General features: G+C 44.4%; 1 protein-coding gene and 1 pseudogene across 3 annotated transcripts in view; one reads left to right on the top strand and one right to left on the bottom strand.

Annotated features, from left to right (window-relative positions):
• The window catches only part of Susd6 (sushi domain containing 6), a 95,840-nt gene extending 87,188 nt beyond the window's left edge, over positions 1-8,652 (bottom strand). Inside the window, exons 1-2 of one of the 3 annotated variants that reach the window (XM_021247218.2) lie at positions 8,515-8,641; positions 6,374-6,459 (exon numbers count right to left, since the gene is read on the bottom strand). The gene's annotated coding sequence lies outside the window, so the exon portion shown is untranslated. Of the gene's footprint in view, positions 1-6,373; positions 8,050-8,514 lie in introns of those variants that run through there. The other 2 variants (XM_004837318.4, XM_087195318.1) reach the window with 2 other exon arrangements.
• An 11,156-nt stretch (positions 8,653-19,808) lies between these two features.
• Positions 19,809-21,290, top strand: LOC101697033 (vitamin D 25-hydroxylase-like; annotated as a pseudogene).
• Positions 21,291-22,743: the final 1,453 nt, after the last annotated feature.

Below are 22,743 nucleotides of genomic sequence, written 5' to 3'. Positions count from 1 at the left end.
GGCTGAGAGGCTAATGGACCCAACAGAGTCCTCCAGTACTATCACAAATTAATTCTTGGGTATTCCCTTAAGACTGCTGGCTCTACATGGGCAAGTTCTGTGCCCATTTTGTTCTTTGTCACAACTGTATGCCTAGCACCCAGCACAGGCATTCACAAAGTACATGCCAAACAAATGACTAGATTTACTATACTTCCTTTTGGTTTCTGAAGAAACCACCTATCTGCCTCCCACCAGCCTCGTGTCACAGCCCAACCAGATTATCAGCTCACAAATTATTATGACTTGAAGGTGCATGTAAAGGGGGAAAAAGATGTACCAATGAACTCTCATGAAACCCAGGGCCTGTTTTTCTTGATATCCTGCTGTGTAATAAGCAAAATCCCCCACAGGACTGAAACAAGGAGGTAGCTGGCCTTCCCACAGCAGAGTTTCTACCTGGAGGCAGATGGGAGGTCAAGGATTGATAAAGGTGTGACCAGCCAACATACCACTCTTAATGCTCTAGAAACATCTTGAGCATGCCAACTGAAACAACAGTACCCACTCAACACATCTCTGCTCACTGGCTTTCCAGGATGTCCTCGTCCAGCACCTATGCCCTGTCTCCTTCCTGGGTGGGTACGAACGTATATACAGTATACAATGCATTTGAGTGGGTGGCTGATTCCACAAAAAATAGGCCTGGGGAATTCAGACCCATAGCTGTGAAGGGTTTTGGTCTGCTAATAAGGCTGGGTGGGAGTGGGAGTCAGGATGGGGGCAGAATTAGCTCTCCCAGACAGTTGATTCTCAATCTTTAAACAATCCTACTATATCTATATATAGGTTGCTGACAATACCTGCTACTGTGACACCTAAGGAAGGGAAACTCAAAGGGAAAGATAACAGAGAACATATCTGGGGTTTTGTGGAATTCTTAAATTGCAAAGAAGCACAGCACAGAGATAAAAGGCCCAGCCTACTCATGAATGCATGTATTTTAAGAATAGTTCTCCTTCAGACAAACTGACCTTAAAGACTCATTCCCCTTTGTAATCTCACTATCTGACTCAAAACCACAATCACAGAAGCAACCTGAGTTTGTTCAGAAAAATATGAACCACATACCCTGCTGGGCTCCCAGTCCCCTTCCCTGAGGCCAGCCCAGAGGAAGAGAAACAAAGTTATCATTCTGGGGTAGAAAAAGCACTCCACTAGGCTTTTCATCACTCAGGCAAGTGAGCGCTGAGCATCCATTTCTCATTTTTCTTTTCTATAGAATGAGGAGGTAGCAAGTGTGGTGGCACAGGCCTGTAATCCCAGCACTTGGGAGACTGAGGCAGGAGGATCCCAAATTCGAGACCAGCCAAAACTCTATCTAAAAAAAAAACAAGATTCTCAAAGTCTCATCCATCCAACTCTAACATGTCATAAGCCTACAGAGTCTCTCTTCACATACTTGAAAGTTTTGGTATCATCTAGATACCTACAGTCAAGAATCTGAATCTTCAGGTAAGTGTCTTATCTCACCTCACTCAGCCTTTTAAAACTCCTAGGACTTGGGAATAGAACTTGCATTAACAGGCACGGGCAGTTCCAAATCCCAAAACTCTTGGCAGTGAATGCTAGCAGGAAAAAAGGCCAAAGTGTGGGTGTGTTTGTTTGTATGTGTGCACATGTGTCTACATTTATAAACATTTACACACACACAGGAGGATGGACTAATCTTGTGCTTGATTCCTAATAGAGGAACCCAGAGAAGATAATACCAAATTCCTTATTTTTGTCTATCTTGTTGGACTGAGTCTGTGTGCCCTATCCCACATGTTTCTCTGGGATGGAGTCATCTTGACCCTCTGATAAAATAATTAGGTGACCTGTATGTGTATGCTTTCAAGAGCTTTTAGTAGGGATCTAGGAGCAGGGAAAGCAAAATCAGCTATTGATCATGAATGGAGTGGTAATTAGGGCAAGGGGGGAAGAAGACATGCTGTTGCATTATTCCAATAAGATGGCTGGCAAGATGTAAAACCACCCAGGGGTAGATCCTGTAAAGGAAATGACACTCTCAGCAGCACCATCTGTTCCTTCTGGTGTAAAAGGCTGATCTGTATTTTTAACCTTGGGTGTAATCAAAGTCCACCTGTAAGAGCTCTGGGAAAGCTGTTCTAAGGAGGATTCTCAGGGCACATTTTCACTGTACTCAGAGCCCCTCTCCCTCTCCCCACCTGCTGGTTGGTCCCTAGCCTAGCAGAAGCAGGTGCACAGAACCTGGCATGGAGTTTTTCACAAAGAAAAGGTTCTGAGAATTATAAATTACATTTGATAAGGAAGGCTCTGTGGGCTGCACAGTAAAGTTCTCTCTATAAAACAGTGACAGGATTTAGAACTAGGGCTACACAATGAAAATTCTTTTTCAAAGCAGCAATACATGTACACTGAATTCGGGCACTACTGCCTCTGTCCACTCTCACTGACGCGTGAAGTTCTGCACCAAAGTTACAGAAACAAATGTTGAGTTTGGGGGTTGTTTTGTTTTGTTCTGGTAAAATCTTCTTTTGATTCAAGGTAATATAACCTCAACACCACAGAACCAAGAGACTTTGCTATATAACACTGTTCTCCCTCAAGCTGTATAACAAAATAATGTTAACTCCAAAGTAGAAACATGAATGCAGCCTTTAAAATATCTCCATGAGAATGAAAACATACATCCACAAAAACTTACACAAGGGTGTTCTTGGCAATATCATTCATAATCTAAAAAAATGGAACAACCCAAATGTCCTTTCACTGATAAATACAGTATGTCTATATAACGGAATATATTATTCACTAATAAAATAGAATGAAGTATAGAAACATGTTAAAAAATAAACATTATGCTAAGTAAATGAAGCCGGTCACTGAAGACCATATATCATGTGATTCCATTAACAAGAAAGGTCCAAATAGGCAAGTACATGTATATATAAAGAGAGAAAGATGAGTGGTGACCTAGGCTGGACGAAGTGATTGCTAATGGGTTTTAGGGGTGACAAAGATATTCTAAAATTGACCACAGAGATGTTACTTAACCGTAAATATACTAAAGCTTTTCCACTGTACACTCTAAATGGGTGAATTTTATGATACTGTAAATTATCCTTCAACAAAGCCATTTCTTTAAAAAAACCAAAAAACTCCTCGGGCAAACTTAGAAATAGTCCAGATATAGAAGGAAAGATTTAAATCACAGCTCATCTCTTTGATGGCCATTAAATAAAGCCATTAAAAATAAAGTATATCAGGCCGGGGATTTAGCTCAGTGGTTTCACCGCCTGCTGCGCACGCAAGGACCCGAGTTTGATCCCTGGTACCAAAAAAGTAAAAAATTAAAAAATAAAGTATATCACAGGAAAATATGGTATAATGCTAAGTAAAAAAAAAGAAACAATTCAATGTACAGGGATTATCATTACAAATAGAAAAAAATACATAGAAAGTATGTTTGTGTTGGGCAATAGAATCATGGTGCTTTTTTTTCCCTCTGTATCTCTCAAGGTTTCCAGAATCATCCTACTGTATTGGCAACTTTAAAAAACATCCCCTCAGAGCCAAGCACAGTTGCAACATGCCTGTAATTCCAAGACTTGGAAGGCTGAGGCAGGAGGACTGACAGGGGTTAGAGGCTTGGAATACACAGCAAGACCCTGTCTCCAAAAAACAAAAGACAAAAAACCATCAATCTTTCCTCAAATAGTTTGCTCATACTACTACAATTTAAAAATGCAAAATAAGCAAAACAACCTCGTTCTCTTTTTCAAACTTCCATTCACTTAGTTTACTGAGATCAACTGAGAACAACCCAAAGAAGGAAGAAATGGATAAACAGCTTCCTATCCCATTCCCAGAAGTCAGTTTCATTTTACTGGCTTTGTCAGAAGCTGAAGTCTAGTCTAGCCAAAGAAAAGTTCAGCAAGGACAGTCTACACAAAGGGTAGGCCACACTCTGATCTTAAACTTCTGTGGGTAAAGGCAAGTCACTGCTGGCAGTAGACAGGATCTGCAAAGATTAGATAAATATTTTCTCTTCCTTAAAGAAAGAATGATAAGAAAGGGAAGGCCGGGAAATAAACCATATTCATATCACTTCTCTGAGGTTTTGTTTCCAATCTCCAACTGCAAGAGAAAAAAATCCTGAATCATTTCATTTTTCACCACAGAGGAGCCTCTCCTGAGGAATGAAGAATTGTCAGTCACCACCTCTGTAGCCTGCAAACCCACTGAGAATTTTGACTGTCATCAGGAATCCCAAGCTAACTTTCCCAAGTCAAGCAATGGGCTCTGCATAAAAATACTTCGTGCCCATGTGTGGGAAGGGGTACATTAAGGTTCACTGCTATCAGGTAATTTTAAGGATCTACTCACACTAGCCACAGTGACGGAGGACTACATCTGTTTCTGCTTGAGAAAATGCTTCAGTAATATCCTGTTTCGGGAGTACTGCATGAATTCTTGGCATCCAGCCTTCAGATATTTCCAGGGTGGCTATTCTCCTTTATTGAGATGTAAGAGCCAGAGAGGGAGAGTACATCACAGACAACACCAGAGTCTGTGAGACCTGGGTCAGTTCTCACTACAGTTGCTGCACTTCCTGCTGTCACCATACCCAGTATCTTAACAGAGACTCCAGTGTCCCCTGGCCTTGACAGTAAACACCCTTGGCCTCTCACTGCTTCAGTAACCCCACTCTGTGCCACTGTCAGGTCTATTAGCAAAGTGGAGACTTCCATACCCAGGTGAGAAGCAGAGGATGACACAGCAAATATACGAGTCTTGTTGGTTTCTAGGCCAAAAAAACTAAAAAGGCCATCGTCACAGACAGATACCAGCACACAAAGAAGGAAGAACACAGGTGCCTTCCAGATTCTACTTTCTCACAAAAAAGGTTTTTCTACAGCAACACTCACAAACTTAACAATCATCCCAGCGAACAATGGCCGCAAGCCTTGAATCTGGGCCAGGATCCAGTGAGCAGATCTTGATGCTCAAGGATAATCACCCCAAGGCTTTCCTGACTGCCTGCCTGCTTCCTGTGTTTCAGATGTACCTTAATGGCTTCAAGCGCTCATCACAAAGCCTTTCAGCCCCAACTCCAACGCATCCCCCATTTCCATTAGCAGAGGAACGGCTTTCCCATATTACAGGTAGTATTTCTCATTGCTCTGCTTCTCATCTATCCTGTGATGTGGCAACACAACTGAAGAACATGAATTTTTAAAAGATCATCCCACTAAATGAAACTTTTCACTATAATAGGATATGTGGGTGCTATGGTTTGAAAATGTCCCCTAAATGTTCATGTGCTGGAAACTTAATCCTCAAACTCCTATGTTAATGTTCTTTGGATGTGGGGCCAGCAGGTGGAGGTACTGGTAAACAAATCAGAGGAGTTCCTGAGGGTAGAGGCCCCATGATGGCTTAGTGGCTTTACAAGAAAAGGGAGAACTGAGCTACCGTATGGCCAGGAGATGCCCTATATCATGTATATACTGGATGTAGCACCAAGCATCTTGGAAATCTGTCTCCAAAACTGAGCCAAATTAACTTCTATTCTTTATAAATTATCCTGTTTCTGGCATTTTATTATGACAACAAAAACAGGTTAAGATAGTGACCCCCCCCACACAGACACCATTTTGAAGAGAAAGCAGGAGTCTCGTCACGTATGTGTTTGTCTCAGTGCTTACCGTTAACCTAAATGTCCTAATCCTTAACACTCAAGTCTGTAACAGAGCAATGTCTGCTTTCAAAGCCACAGGATTCCTTCCTCTTATTTGCTCCTAATCATTCTACTCCTTGAGGGAATGTGCCCTAAACAAGAATTCCCTAGAGGCCAGTCACACAGAAGAAGGAAAATGAATTCTGCCTGTCAGCATCAGCTAGGAGACCGTATGTCAACTCAGGAGCTCAATAAAATGCTTTGTGCACTGCAGTTATGCAACCCAGCCCGGTATCTGCAAGTGGGCTTTATGGCCCTGCCACTGCTTCCTGTGAATTGTCCCTTGGTAAATGGGGAACTATAGGGGGAAAACAAGCACCTGTGCTGCTCTCTGGCTTTTTCTCACTGCTTCACTCTCCCAGTTCACCTCCTTTGGTACGGAAATGAGGACAGTGATGTTCCTCATTGATTTTTAAGACATTGTATTTCTCTGAGCTCACAGAATATACTAGCAGTAACCAGTTGTCAGGAAAGGTAAGAATAACAGAGCACAAGGTAAGGTTTGAAACAAAAGGCAAGTTTTTATCTGGGGGATGACAAGCATGAAGGGAATGAAACAATGCTTAATAGCAATCAACTTTAAAAGAAGTCTTACTTTTAGAACCCAGAAGCCAAATGAATTATTACCTTTGGAGGGTGCATGTTACCTGCGTGTGGAGGGCAAGCAGAGGAGCAGGAACTGTTGCCCCAGCGACAGCCAAGAAGGAAATCCCCTGCCAAAAGATGCACCATTACATAAGAGCACAAGTTCAATCACCACCACACTGTGGAAATCAACCAGGAAACCAGGCAAAGTACTGAGCTCTCATTACTTGCCAGCCTGCACCTTTAATACCTCATCCTACCTGTCTCCCTCTTTCAATGGGCCCAAATGCTGGGCTTTGAGAAGGCAAGCCTCAGCAAGTAAGCCAAACTGTGCCATGTGACAATGAGTTTTCTCTCAGGACTTAAACACTGAGCACTCAGAGCCTGGTCCTGATCAGCAGTAGGTGAGGATTTGTTTCATATTCCATTTCTATAAGGTATCTAAAAAGTCACTCTATAGACAGCAATCTCATCTCCAGGCTTCATACCAATACTTTCCTCTGTTTAACTTACTAGGCAAAAGTTCCTTAAGTAACAAAAGGCCCCTAATGAGAGCTAACAACATAAACCAAAATTGACTTTGTGAGCTCCATGAAAAGATAGCTTGGTTCTGTCATTCACTGCAGTGTCAGTGTTTGGCATATATTCTGTATCACATAAATACTTGTGAGCTACATGAGAAAATAATTAATGAGTAAGTGTTGTACAAACATACCAAAAATGTGTATCTTGGAGAGAGAAGTTGGGATACTCAAAAGCTGAGAAACAACTTGAAGCAGTACTTTGAGGAGAGTCTAGAAAGATTCCAGAATACCTTTGTAATCTTGGACAAGTTACTTAACTTCTCTAACTCTGGACTCAATGGAAAAAATGAAGATAGTATCTACCTCAAAAGTTTGTTGGTTACTAAATGATATTAAAAAGTAAAACGCTACACAAAGCTTGGTACAGAGTCCTCAAGAAGTCTTCCACATTATTGCTATTATCGTATTACTGCCTCACTGAAGTCAAGAAATACCTCCGCCAACTGAGAAAATGTTCATTTCTGGTTGAATATGCATCTAACTAAAAATACAAAGCTCAGAAAACTCAGAAGTCTGTGCCAAGGGCATGTCTCTACTAGCCTCCACTAGATGGTGACAATTTGGGTGTGGAATTCCTAAAACAAAAAAAGAGTGTGTACATCATTCATACATATTTTTTGGCAAGAGAATTTAAACAGAAAGAAATGAATTAATTATTATGAGTGGAAAGACACACTCCATGCTCTGGATCTAAAAAGGCAATAAATACCTAGGTTTAACTGAACTAAGTAATCTTCCTGAACCTTTGTAGAGAGCACACACAACCCCAATTAACAAGAGCAACAAAGCCCAGCACACTGCCTGACACAGAAAATTCCGTGGCAACCACAGCATTAGGCCTCTATTGAAGTAAGAACGTCCCTCTTACCAGCTGAAGACTGGATTTTGAGCTTCTTTTTCCTGGGTCTTATTGTTTCCCAAACCACCTGCCCCTCCCAACCCCGTTACAGGCAACTTTTTCCACTTTAGCAGCTGCAGAGCCAAAACCGTGCGAAGAGTCACCTTAATATTTGCAGTGTCTAAAACCCAGACATTAAAGAGTATATGTGTATACAAAAAAATTAAAAAAAAAAAAACAGGAAGTGGCTTCAGTGAGTTGCAGCCCAAATAACGAGAAAAGTTTTCAAGATTAAAGACCAGACGAGTCGCTAGGGCTCCACACGGCTCCGCACACGCACAAGCGGCTCGCGGACTTCCTCAGGAAATGCACCTCCGCTACGCCAACCCTGCCAGCGCGGGACCTACAGCTCTCCCGCTCGGGGGAAACACCACCAAGAAAGAGCTCTGCCCGCCGTCAGCACCGACCCGCCAAGGGCTGCCGGACCCCCAGCACTGGGCACCTGGTCTCCAGCCACCAGCCAGGCGTCCAGCGGCCCGGGTCCCGGCCCACACCAACGCCCCACAATCCCTGGCCGAGAGACACCACCGCGGGGCTCCGGAGCCGAGCGGCCGGTGACAGAGGGCCGGAGAGGAGGAGCCGGCAGGGCTCGGCCCGCGTCCGCCGGGGCGGTGCGCACCGGCCGGCGCCCCCTGACAACCTGGTGGGAACGCGAGTGACACAATGCCGGCCAGCCGGCCCCGGCCACGGTGACAACTCACTCGGGAGCGACGCGGAGACGTCCGGGAGGGGGGCGCTCGCGGCTTCCGCGCCACCGATCCGCTCCGCCGCCGCGCGCACCCGAAGCCCCCTCGGGTCTAGGCGAGGCTCCGCGTGCCCTTGTCTGGCTAACGCCGGCCGGCGCTGCGGGAAGACGAGGAGGAGGCGGCGGAGGCAAGCGGAAGCAAGGGAGGTGACTAGGCGGTCGCCAGTTTCGGAGAACGGAACGCGCGGTGGCGGCGGCGCCGGAGTCACTGGCCCAGCTGTACCGCGCGCAGGGGGGAGGCCCCGCGCGGGGAGGAGGGGCGGGGCCAGCACGCACGCCACAAACGCCAGCGTCACGCCGCCGCGCCCGCCCGCTGGGAAGCCCCTTGCGCACGCGCCTCTGGCCCAGCCGGTCGCCCCGCAGGAGGCGTGAAGGCGGGGGAGGGGGAGTCCCTTAAAGGGACAGTCGCCTTGGCTGCTCTGGAGTGACAGCGCCGTGGTATATAGATTAGGACTGCGCTGTTTGCACTGCGCTCTGCAGTTCTTTTACTGTTATTATTTAGATATATTTTACTTATATTATTATAACTTGCGAAGAAGTAGATTGCTCTTGGTTTACAAGGCTCTTTTATGCACGTTGCCTTGTTAGCTAGCCTGAACGACCTCTGAAGCCGGTCGTCATCTCCCCGTTAAGCCAAGCTCCTTAAACTAGGACGCGAAGCTCACCAACCTCAAATTGCCCCGAGGGCTGGGTGGATTTAGAAGTACAGCTCTGGAGCCCCACCTCCAACTATTTTGATTCGGTAAACTGGGGTCCGCTTCGAAGAATCTCCGTTTTAGAGAGCGCTGCGAAGAGATTTTTGGGCACACTTGAGAGCACAGGCCGGCGTTCAAGGTTGAGAAAACCGGTGCGAAGCGAGGGCCCCGGGCTAGAACCCGCCGGCCTCCTTGCTTTGCTCCCCTCCAGAGCCTTACGATCTCTTCCCAGCACACCCACCCGCTGTGAGCAGTCTGTGCCCTGGACGGCTCATTTTTTGGTGACCTCTCTCCAGATGTGTTAATGTGTTTACAAGGCTTATGTCCCCTTGATGGCAAAAAATGTGACTTTTTATCTTTGTGCCCAGGCCCTGGTACCTTACTTGGCTCAGTACAGATTGAGGCGCTTCTACCTGAAATTTAGCTGCAGAAGCTGCTTTTGAATCCACCACTTTTTTTTTTCTTCACCCACTTACTCTTTGTGCCTTATGTCTTTGCTGCAGCTTGTATCGGGCAGGCCTGTTCTCCCAGGTGCTTTTTTCCCCTCTGGGTGCCAGGGATTGAATGCATGGCCTCATGCTCATCCATTCTACCACTGAGATATACTCCCAACCCAGGTTTTGTTTTCTTTTGCCAGATACAGTCTCTCTCTTACCAAGCGTAGTTCTAGAAGGCTTTCAGGAAAAGCGCTGTGGATTAACAGAACATGTCCTTGAAATAGCTCAAACAAGGCAAACAGAGTGCGCGCGCGCGCGCGCACACACACACACACACACACACACACACACACACACACACACGCACCCCTTCTTGGCCCCACAGCAGCTTGTGGCATGTTGCTACCTTTTCCATAAGCCAAGCTCTTGTTCTGCTATCTTTTTTCCTTGCCTTCCCTGGAGAAGATGGACACTCCTCCCTTTCTGCTCATTTCCCCACTCTAGAGGGGCTGCACTGCTCAGGCTGTTAGGGGGTTGAGAAGCAAACATCAGAACTGCCTGGGACTGCAGCAGAGCTCAACAAAACTTATGGCCTGGGCTGGAGCCCCCAAGGCTCAGGAAGGGGACAAACAAGGGAAGAGGGTGGAGGAAGAATTGGAGGCAACAAATGAGAGAAGGGAGAGAAAAGGGAAGAAAGCAAGTATCATTGTGCAAGTCAGGTCTTCTACAGGGCTGTGCATCACACTGACAGGTGACCTCATGCAGGATCCACTGTCTCTCACATTGTCAAGTGTCTTCCAAGACCCTCCACCCACAGTGTCCACAGAATGAAATCACTCCCCAGTAAGGACTGTGTCCAGTTCTGTCCACAACCTGGCCCCTGCCAAAAGACAACAAGAAAGCCAGGCATGGTGGCACACCATGTACTTAAATCCCAGTACTTAAGTGTCTGAGGTAGGAGGATCACTTCAAGTTCAAGGCCAGCCTGGGCTACTTAGTGAGTTCAAGGGTGGCTTGCACCTCATAGTGAGACCCTATCTCAACAAACAAATTTTAAAAATAATAATAAATTTTAAAAAACATATATATGTATATATATAAAATCTAGCCCAAATCCTCCCCTCCCTTCATACGCCCCACACTCCAGCCTCTCCACACCACCTGCTGGTTCTCTAACAAGCCACTATTGTCACTATTGTCTTGGAGCCTGTGCCCAGCTGTTCACGCCACCTGGAATGCCCTCCCTGCTTAGCCTTTGCAACCTTTCCAGAGCTTCTCCTCCTGCCCTTCTGGGGCACTTTTAGTTGCACCTCAGTTCAGCGTTCATCTCTTTCACAACCTACTACTTACAACTTAAAACTGAGGCATGCTGTTCGGACTTACGACCTACCTTTTTCTTTTTGTACAGTTCTGTACACCTCAATGTCTTTTTGTATAGCACACTTTGTTTTTACATATTGTAATTTTTGCTGATTGTACTGTATAGTATAGTGCTGTGGTTTTATGTTCTGTTATACAATACAGTACTGCATGTAAGAGTTTTGCAAATAAAAGCAAAGTCATCAAGTTGACCATTTCTTTGTTTTGAATATTATAATGTACATACTATATACAAGTCCTCATTTAGTGAACAATTCACTTAATGAACTAGTCAAAGAAATGGAACTCAGTGGTTAAACAAGGAATGTATATAATAGATATATGTGTGTGTGTGTGTATATATATATATATATATATATTTTTTTTTTTTGAGACAGGGTCTTACTATGTAGTTCAGGCTGGCCTTGAATTCACTACGTGACCCAGGCTGGCCTTAAACTCAGGGCAATCCTCCTGCCTCAGCCTCCCAGAATGGCAGGATTACAGGCATGTGCCACCATACCTGGAGATTTTGTTTGTTTCTTATCCTATTATAATGCATGTTAACACCAGAGCTAATTTTTTATTTTCATATATTCATTTAGATCTTACCTTATCGGAAAGGATTTAAGATGGCTCTTCCAGCTAGTACAGTATTACTAGGTCCTTCTGGATTTTCAATACAAATATTTTTTGTTTTCATTGTTGTTTTTCTTTTGTTTTTGCAGTGCTGGGGATCAAACCCAGGGCCCACAAGCATGTGAGGCAAGCACTCTACCACAAGGATACCACCTGTCCCCAGTACAGATCTTAATCCTGCAACACTAGGCACTAGAAAGTGCCTGCAGGGTGAGACTAGCCCCAGTTAATGGCAAGTAAGGAAGCCACCCTTCCCAGTTTGTCTGGGAGTAAGGGCTCTCCTGTCATGTGGAACTCTCATTGCTGAAACTAGGCAAACCACAATGAGTTGGTCGCTCCAATGGGAAGTTGGGAGACTGTATTATCTCTTCCTCTCCTGGGACTTAATAAGGCACATGCTTGTGCCTTTACCACTTGTGGGGCAGCACAGAGGGGCTTAGCTCCCGGAAATGAGGGAGACAAAAGGTTCAGAATAAGTATGCAGTGTCTCTGTTACTATGGTTATTACATGGAATAGTAAGAATAGTGGCTACCGTGGTATTTACAGAGCACCTACTGTGTGCTAAGTGTTTGGTGGGAACTTTATCCCTGTAACCTCTAATTTTGGCAACAGCCCTCCAAGTTAAATATCATCAACCCCATTTTACACAGGGGAGATGTTCTCAACTTATCAAGAACCACACAGCAGGTATGTTACAAAACCAGAGTTCATTCTTGCCTGTTCCAAAGGTCACACTTTTCCAAATAAACCATGTGGCCCCTTCCTACTCCCAGCAAAAAATAGCAAGGATGACTCAAGTCATCATTATGTATCTCAATCTCTGTAGAAGTTCTTTGTAGCTCATTCTGTCCCACAGCAGTCCCATGAAATGAAGATGCATTATTACACCTGAATTTTACCTTTAAGGAAGTTGAGGCACTCAGCAGGTTTGTCTGATCTTTGAAACTGGCATGGGTTTCATGGTTTGATTCAGCATTCCTTGGGCAGCCTTCAAACCCATGTCCTCAGGGAGAGGAAGTATTTGGCTACTCTCCCACTGCAAGTCAGAGTCCAACCTAGGTGGGTGGGGCGGGCTGAGCCACCCAGAGCTGAGGGGCGGCTCCCACTGCCCAGGAGGAAAATCCAGGGCTCAGGTGGTGATCTGGCTATTGAGCTGGGACAATCACCAGGACACCACTCCTTAGAGCTTGCTGGGAACCTGTGACAGCCAGGTTTGGTGGCCCAATCCCTATAGGCCACTGCTGTGAGAGGCTTTTACAGAGGTCAGAGGTCAAAACCCAGACTGAGACTTCCCAGAGCAGCAAACACTAATGCCTGCTCACCCCAACCCCGACCCCAGCCCAAGAAAGTGTGCACTGGAGATTGTGTGATCACCAAGTGTGTGGGGAAGAGGGCAATTGGGCCCTTCCTGCTTTCCTGAAGCCCTGCAAGTCTTTGACATGTTTATCCTCCACAGAGGCCCGGCGAGCTGGGTGGTGCTGGCCCCACTTTTCATGTGAGGAAAAGGCAAGGCAGAAGAGGAGTATCTGTCTGCTATGTTCCCAGGTGGTTAAACCAGCAGCAGGAGAATGTCAGATACTCCCCGTACCCCCAGACTACCCCCAGGGGCCAGCCAGCCCAATTACCTGGCCCAAGAAGCAGGGCAGGGACTCTGAGAGACCCTGACATGACAGAAGAAGGGGCTAGGAGGGGCCTGAGGCCTTGCTAGACTCAGCCAGCCCACAGACCCCAGTCACACTGCCCCTCCTCCTTTCCTTAGCGACTGTCTTCCCTGTGGCTGCTGTAATAAGGCTCCTGTGGCCTTGTTAGCTCCCCGGAGAGGAAGAGACAAAATAATCTCCTGACTTCCCATTGGAGGGACCAAGTCATCATGGTTTGCCTAGTTTCAGCAATGGCAGTTCCATGTGACAGGAGCCCCCTTACTCCCAGCTGCCTCGTGGCTCATTTTCCTATAATTAATAGTGAGAAGAGGGGGCTATATGGTTGGCCCTGCTAGTTCTGAGGGCCCAGTGGATGAGGAATAGGGTGGCCTCCTCCCTCAGTCTGTCAGGAGACAGAGGCAAGACTATAAGGCTCTAGCATCCACCAGTCCTCAGAAGGGCTCCAGGATCTGTTGCCTGGCCCAGTAGGGGCAGATTGCCTTTGCCTACTCACTCTGGCCATAACTCAGTATATTTTTAAGGTGCAGCTTTACCCTCAGCCATGTTAACTCCCCCCCAACCCCTCCAAATTAAGTATGTACTGTCTGCCAGGTACTGTGCCAGTGACTTCACATACATTATCTCATCCAATCCTTGTAGTAATCTCTGAAATAGACATTAGTGCTATTATTTCCATCTTGCAGTTGAGGAAACTGAGGTATAGAAAGGTTCAAGATGTCTGTAGTTCCAGCTGCTCAGGAGGCTGAGGCAGGAGGATTGCTTGAGCCCAGGAATTTAGGGCCAACTGGTGCAACATAGAAAAAATCTCCTAAAAATAAAACTGTAAGATGAACCCTACAGTTACTAAGTATCTACGGCAGTCCTGACTGACTCTTAGAGAATACAGCTATGATTTGCACTGCAAAAGCAAATGAGCTTTTCAATAAGTACTATGGTGGATTACCTGTAGGTGTATGCTGGAGCCTGACCCTATTGCCTCTCAAAAAGTAATGTCAGTTGGGCACAGTGGCACATACTTGTAATCCCAGCTACTTACGAAGTTTAGGAAAGAGGATCACTAACTGGAGGCCAGCCTGGGAAACTTACTGAGTTCCTGTCTCAAAGTAAAAAGATTAAAGGGACTAGGGGTGATAGAGCACTTGCCTGGAATGTGGTTCAATACCTAGTGCTGCAAATAATAATGTAATAATAAATAAAGTAACATACCCAGGTGTCATGATACATGCTTGTAATTCCAGCACTCTAGGAGGCTGAGGCAGGAAGATTATAAAATCAAGCCCAACCTGGGTGATTTAGTGACTTAGTAAAACCCTGTTTTAAAATGTTAAGCTTCAAAAAATAAAAAGTTTAAATTTAAACTTTAGAGTTTTGTAAACTGGTTATTAAACACAACCCTTATTAGAAATTAAATTATATATGTAAAATTAAATAAATTATAAAGTAACAAACACTTAAAACATATCACTTCCTAGTTTTACTACATTGTACTTTTTATCTGTGTTTATCCACATGTGTTGTATCTGTAAGGTGGGAATACCACATACAGTAACTACTTAGGATCTCTTCCCAATTTACATTCAGTGACATTACATTGAGAGCCTGAAATAAGACAAGGTGGAAGTATTTACACCACAGAAACTAGCAAATGCTATAAATCAGCCCCCACCCAGAATAAGTTGTTAAATATTAACAACATAAATGAGAAACATTTACAATTGGAAAGCCCAACACTTCCAGGGCAGGTATCTGCAGAAGCCAACGGTAGTGGAAGAGACACAACCAGAGCGGGGGCCGGGCTGGTTAGGCCCTCAGCAAAGCCAGTGGGGTGCCTGTGGATAGGGAGCAGGTAGATTGCCCCTAGAAGGCAGCTAGACCCCAGACCTCAGGCACTCTCCAGGTCACAGGAAGGGTGGGTTCATGGTGACTTATCTAATGCCTAGAACATGTGATGCCGCCATTGAGAAGAACTTTGAAGAGCTCCCTCGCATACCCGCAAGAGAGTTGAATGCCCACTTACCAAGGGAGACGGAGGCGCACAAGCCTTGAAAGGAAGCCTGCCCGAAGTCAGAGCGGCTGGTCCCCAGTCCCTTGTGAATGCCTGACCTCTAGTGGTAGGAATGAGAATGCAGCCCTCTAACCTTCGGCCTCATAGCAAGCTTCTCCAGCTCTCTCCCCAAGGACAGCTACAGTGCTCCCCAGTACAGGACAACGAGGACAACTATTGTGGATAGACAAATGGACTGTGGACAGAGGCACTTTCTTCAAAGCAGAAGATCACAACTATTTCCTCAGAACCTATGTCTCCTTTGTATAGAAGACCATCGATAACATAACCTACCTACTCATATACTTGGGGAAAAAAATCAATAAATGCGCGAATATGTTCACCAAAAGACAGTCACAGGAATGTTCATAGCAACATTATTCATAACCCAAAATTTGACACACCCCTAAATGTCCACGTTTAGAAGGAGTTATGAGTGGGAATGGGCTTTAAGGGTGCTGAGAATATTCTGCTTTCCTTCTCTCTTTTTTAAACTAAATTAATTTTTAAATTATTTTTTGTTCTGTTTTGTTTTGTTTTTTTGGTACCGGGGATCAAACTCAAGACCTTGCGCTTGTGAGGCAGGTGGCGGCACCACTGAGCTAAATCCCCAGCCCCTTTTGTTTTGTTTTGTGAAACAGTGTCTCGCTATGTAGTCCAGCCTGGTTTCAAACTCATGGCACACCTCCTGCCTCAGCCTCCTGAGTGCTAGGACCACAGGTGCACACCACCATACCTGGCCTCTTTTGTTTTTAGAGGTGGTGGTTGAACCCAGAGCCTTGACCATACTGGGCAAGTGCTCTAGCACTGACCTACACCCCCAAAACCTGTTTTGCTTCTTGATGTGAGTGCCAATTACACAGGTGTGTTCATTTTGAAAAAGTTCATACAGGTGCACATTTATGATTCATATACTTTTTCTAAGAATGTAACTATTCAGTAAAAGTTTACTAAGAAATCAATCAACACAATGTTCTAATTGTAATATAAAAGAGAAGAAAAAGACTGCTTGAATAATGGCAGCAGCAATTACAAAGCAGACAGATGTAGCAACATGCATCTAGAGGTGCAAATTCTTGGGCAATGTCACTGTAAGTTTTGTTATTTTCTGAAATGCTGAGATCTTAAAAAAGTGCTAAAAATATAACACACTCTTTCTACAGTTTAAAAATAGGTGTTAAATAGGCCATTGCTTTGGACTAAGCTGGACCCCAACAGACCAGGCTAAAAATCAAAGTGAAGTCACACACTAGAGTTCCATGTCACCAAGATGAGACTAAGCTGTTTATCTGACTTTCTCAGAAACAAAGATTGAACAGTTAACATCCAAATTTCTCCAAAATCCAGTTTAAGCTGGCTTAATAGAGCTTGGGAGTATGGCCCAGCCATAGATTGCTTGCTTAGCTTGTGTGAAGTGTTGAGTTTGGTCCCCAGCACCCCACCACCCAAAAACAGAAAACCTCAACTGGCAGGATAATAAAATTCCTTCTCCCTTAATCCTCATACACAAAAGGAGGTAACTTGACACTAACCAATCGCTTATTTTTTTATTCTTTTGTCTCTCTGTCCCGGCCTTACAAGGAAACTAACTTTGAAATGACCAATCCACTTTTGTTTTGTTTCTGTTTTCTTTAGCTTGGGTGTTTTTTTTTTTTGGTACCGGGGATCGAACTTGGGTCCTTGCGCTTGCGCAGCAGGTGGTGAAACCACTGAGCTAAATCCCTGGCCCAAGCTTGGGTTTTTTGAGATAGAGTCACACTACACTGCCCAGGCTGGCCTCAGCCTCTGAGTCCTGGTATTACAGGCATGCACCACCACACCTCCCTTTTTCTTTCTCCCATTCCTGTCTCTAAACCAACCTCCTCTGCTCGGCTCATTGAAGTACTTTTTCTACTTTATGCACTGAAGTGCAATTAACTTGATTCTAGAATTGAAAATAAAGCCAATTAAGAACTTTAAATTGTCATGACTTTGTTTTTTGACATGTGAAAACTGTATTTCTAATCGTAACAGGTTGTCTTGTTTTGTTTCCTTCGTACACAACCGGGGCATGCAGAGTCTTGGAGCACAGGAAGGTCCTATGCTGTTCAGGGCTGGCCTGTCTATGTTGGACTGACTAGTTCCCCCTCATCTGTGAAATGGGGATGGTGGCAGCACCTACCAAGTAAATCTGTTGTAAAAATTAAATGAGTTTATTTCAGGAAAGTGCCTGGCACACAGTGAGCACAAAATAAGTGCTTGATATTATTTGTGTTATCCTGGATCCCACCCACTAAATGCAAGTGGTACCCACATCATCACCAATCACCACGGATGTACAGACAACCTAGCCAGATGCCATCTGGCTTTAAACCCTCGAAAGGCCTGGCGCTGGCAGCAGGTAACAGCACCCAGCATTCATTCTTTCACACGAGTTGAGGGCAGCTTCATTCCAGGCCTGGCTCTCAAGTTGCTGAGTGGAGAGACAAAGGCATCCACAGCTAAAGATAACACAGCAGGAAAAGTATTTCCATAGCCCAGAGGCAGCAGATTTTTTCTTAGCCCCCAAAATAGGTTCTCTCTAAGTTGCTAAGTTGCCCACTTTGGGCTTAAACTTTCAATCCTTCTGCCTCAGCCTCCTAGAGTGCTGGGATTACAGGTATGCACCACCATGCCTGGCAGAAGATTTCATATTTTAAAAATTTAGATTTTCTGCTTCTTTTGAAAAATCCAAAGCTTTGTAAACACCAGACCTGAATTCGTATGTTCAGGTGCCCTGCATTTGCCACAACCCCCTGTCTGACCTTCGGCTACTTTTCCTATCAGGCCTTTACAGACACTGGGCCCTAGAGCTGTGTCACAGGTCTATCTGCTGGAACCCTGAGAAACACAGAAAACTTCCAGGAGGAACAGAGGAGTGAGCCTTGAAGGTTCAGCGGGAGGCAGATGAGTGGAACAGGGCCTAGCATGTTGGAAGGAGGCAGAGGCACACACAAGGACAAGGCCTGGAACAGACCAGCTTTGGCAGGAAGAGCCCTGGGATCAGCTGAGACACAGCCAGAGCCTTAAGGGTCCCAGCTCTGGCAGCAGCCAGCCCCGCTTCTCTGCAGGAGTGCTTACCAGTGGGACTAGTTCAAAATCCAAGTACCAGGGCCGAGGCGCCATGGGGCATGGCCCACAGTGTCCTCACACTGTCCTACACCTTGACCTGCCTATCTCATGCCTGGGAGGGGCTCAGGAGGTACACAGGAAGCACAAGGAAAGTTGCAGGAACAGTGAAGCTCTCAGGGTCCCTGCAGGGCTGGCCTGCCATGGCATCACTGGACAGGCAGAAAAGCACCCCTCAACCGTCCACACGCTGCAGTGTGTCACTGCAGTCTGGCTCCCTGCTTCTCACACGCAGATCACCTGGGTAGTGTGCTAAAGAACAGATTCTGACTTAGCAGCTCTAGGGTAGAGCCTGTGGGTCTATATTTCTTTTCTTTCTCTTCTTCCTTCCTTCCATCCTTCTTTCTGGTTTTCTTTCTTTCTTTCTTTCTCTCTTTCTTTTTCTTTCTTTCCTTCCGTTTTTGGTAATAGGGATTAAACCCAGGGCCTTTGCGTTGAGCGACAACCAATGCTTTTTTTTTTTTTTTTTAAATTTTGAGAGAGGGTCTCGCTAAGTCACTAAGTTTCTCAGGCTGGGCTTGAACTCAAAATCCTCTTGCCTCAGCTTTCCAGAGTGCTGGCATTACAGGCATGCACTACCATGCCCAGTTTAGATCTGTATCTCAAACAACCCACCAGGGATGCCTTTTCAAAAGCCACATGTGGAGTAACATGACCCTAGATCAGCAACACTGGTGACATTTCGGATCAGATGAGTCCTGGGTGTGGGCCCAGTCCTGTGTACTGTGGACCATTTAGCTGCATCCTTCTGCTACCCAGCAGGTGCCAGTAGCAGCCCCAGACCTGGGACAACAACAAATGCCTCCAGACACAGCCCCAGAGAAGCAAAATCTTCCATTGGGGGGATTTTAGAGGAATTCTTAAAATATAAATGCCTATAGGCTTCTCCAGAATCTAGAGAGATTAGGAGGCACTGGGGCAACTGACTACATTATTTATGGTCCCATGTAGAATAAAAATGCCGTGTGCAAAGAGCAGGAAATAGGTGCCACTAAAGGTAATAGGATATAAAGAATTTGCCTTCCAAAATATTTCATTCCTTATAAAATAAAATGTAATATGGATAATGGTAAATGCATAAATTCACAAATAACAAAAAAGAACTTCTGCTGTCATAGTTTATATAGTGCAATAAATAATAACACTGTTGAACCCGCAGAGCCATAATGGCTCAGCCCTGAGCGTGAGAGTGCAACCCTGGGCTGTGGGAAAGTCGAGGCACTACTTTCACTTTGGATATTGGAGGCATATCTGCAGTGGTTCTAAACGGCTATGATGCAGTAAAGGAATACCTTGTTCATCAAAGTGAAATTTTTGCAGACAGACCATGCCTTCTATTATTCATGAGGATGACAAAAATGGGAGGCTTACTCAATTCCAGGTATGGCCGAGGATGGATTGACCACAGAAGATCAGCTGTAAACAGCTTTTGATATTTTGGATACGGCCCAAAATCTTTTGAATCTAAGATTAGAAGAAACCAAATTTTCCATTGATGCTACTGAAACATACAATGAATTGAAACACTTAATAACTAATTCTGTTTCAAATATAACCAATCTAGGGCCGGGGATTTAGCTCAGTGGTTCCACCGCCTGCCTTGCAAGTGCAAGATCCCAAGTTCGATCCCTGGTACCAAAAAAACCCAAGAAAGTCAAATATAACCAATCTGATCATTTTTGGAGAAAGAATCACTTATGATGACACTGATTTTCAGCACATGATTGAGTTATTTAGCGAAAATGTGAAACTAGATACCAGTGCCTCAGTCTTCCTGTATAATGCCTTTCCATGGATTGGCATCTTGCCTTTTGGAAAACATCAGCAGCTGTTTAGAAATGTAGCTGTGGTCTATGATTTTCTCTCCAGACTTATTGAAAATGCTTCAGTCTGGGCCGGAGATTTAGCTCAGTGGTTTTGCTGTCTGTTGTGCAAACACAAGGACCCGAGTTCGATCCCCGTACCAAAAAAAAAAAAAAGAAAATCCTTCAGTCAACAGAAAACCTCGGTTACCTCAGTATTTTGTTGATGCTTATTTAGATGAGATGGATCAAGGTAAAAATGATCCATCATCTACTTTCTCCAAGGAAAACCTAATTTTCTCCGTGGGTGAACTCATCACTGCTGGAACAGAAACTACAACTAATGTGCTACGCTGGGCAATTCTTTTCATGGCCCTTTATCCTAGCATTCAAGGGCAAGGTTGGAAAGAGATTGATTTAATTATTGGCCCCAATAGACAGCCTTCTTGGGATGATAAATAGAAAATGCTGTATACTGAAGCAGTTTTGCATGAAGTTTTAAGATTCTGTAATATAGTTCCATTAGGAATTTTCCATGCAACCTCTAAAGATGCAGCTGTACGTGGTTATTCTATTCCAAAAGACACAACAGTAATTACAAATCTTTATTCTGTACACTTTGATGAAAAGTACTGGAAAGATCCACAAGTGTTCTGTCCTGAGTGATTTCTGGATAGCAGTGGATATTTTGTCAAAAAGCAAGCTTTGGTCCCTTTTTCCTTAGGGAGAAGACATTGTCTTGGTGAACATCTGGCTCGGATGGAAATGTTCTTGTTTTTTACCACATTGCTTCAGCGGTTTCATTTGCATTTCCCACACAAACTAGTTCCAAATCTGAAGCCCACGTTAGGTATAACATTGCAGCCCCAGCCTTACCTCATCTGTGCTAAAAGGCGCTGAAAGTGCACAGATGTTTTCAGGAATAAGGGTGTATGTTTGCCTTATCCCAAAGCTTAATCTAATCAGCGCGATATTTAGGAAAAAGCCACAGTATCAAAAAGCCAAACAGATATGTCATTGGAAAGAGTACTAGAAGGGGCCAGGATTTAGCTCAGTGGCACCATGCCTGCCTCGAAAACACAAGGTCCTGAGTCCAATCTCCAGTACCCAAAAAATAAAAATAAATAAAAATTTAAAAATAAAAAGAATACTAGACCAATAACTAGCACTAGCTATGATTTCTTTCTTTCTTTTTTTTTTTTTTTTTGGTACCAGGGATCAAACTCGAGTCCTTGCGCTTGCGCAGCAGGCGATAAAATCACTGAGCTAAATCCCCAGCACTATGATTTCTTTTCAAGCTTCTGTAACTTCTAAGGTACAACTCTTTACTGAGGAACATGAAGGTGCAAATGGCAGATGTTGCATAAGAGACTAAGAAAGGCTATAGATGCCCTAAGCACAGCCACTTGTTAAGTACAAGATTCCTCTCATCCCTTTTTGACTACCCCCTAAGGAAGCTTTGCTTCTAAATGCCAACTCCTTTTTGACCCTGTATTATCATTAATAGACTGTGGTACCAATCCAGTTTAATAGAGGACTAAAAGAAATTAGAATTCAAATAAACTACTTTGGACTATAGATATTTTAGATATGGTGACAGATGATGGAAGAAATATATATTTAGTGTAGGACCAGCCTTGCTTTCAAATATAGCTCCCTACTATGTGTTCATGAAAAAAAAAATAACCCTGTTGGTGTTATATCTTAATCAAAAGCCTGCTCTGGCTGGCTTTTCTGCAAATTCATTTATGAGGTCATCACAATTTATCATTTCAGCCAATTATTTATTTTTTAATAAATTTTTACTAGTGAGCAAATTTATTTTTAATCAATATAATCAAAAGCAGAGTTGGGCTGGGGATTTAACTCAGTGGTTTCGCCGCCTGCTGCGCAAGAGCAAGGACCCGAGTTCATCCCCGGTACCAAAAAAAAAAAGCAGAGTTAGTTACCCTCGACACAGGCAGGATCACAAATAATTTTTGAGGTGTCTTCTGTTGAAAGAATGATCACTGAAGCATAAGAGTATTTTATGGACTATAACATAGGAATATTGATAAGTCATTCCAAAAATTGTGATTTTATTATCATTATTATTGTTTTGCAGCCCCGAAGATTAAACCCAGGGCCTTCATACTGAGCTATATCCCCAGCCCTTTTTAAAACTTTAAATTTTTTTTTTTTTTTTTTGGTACCGGGGATCGAACTCCAGTCCTTGCATTTGCGAGGCAGGCGGCAGAACCACTGAGCTAAATCCCAGGCCCAAAACTTTAAATTTTGAGACCGAGTCTTGCTAAGTCACTAAATTACCCAAGTTCAAACATCCTCCTGCCTCAGCCTCTACGAATGCTGGGATTACAGACGTGTGCCACCATACCCAGCCTAATAAATTATTTCAAAATA

Source organism: Heterocephalus glaber, unplaced genomic scaffold (assembly GCF_053883595.1).
Source record: "Heterocephalus glaber isolate CG9 unplaced genomic scaffold, H.glaber_assembly_v1.0 deba00001608, whole genome shotgun sequence".
Taxonomy (NCBI): Eukaryota; Metazoa; Chordata; class Mammalia; order Rodentia; family Bathyergidae; genus Heterocephalus; species Heterocephalus glaber.
Note: the sequence above shows the minus strand (reverse complement) of the source record. Positions and strands in the feature narration are given on the sequence as shown.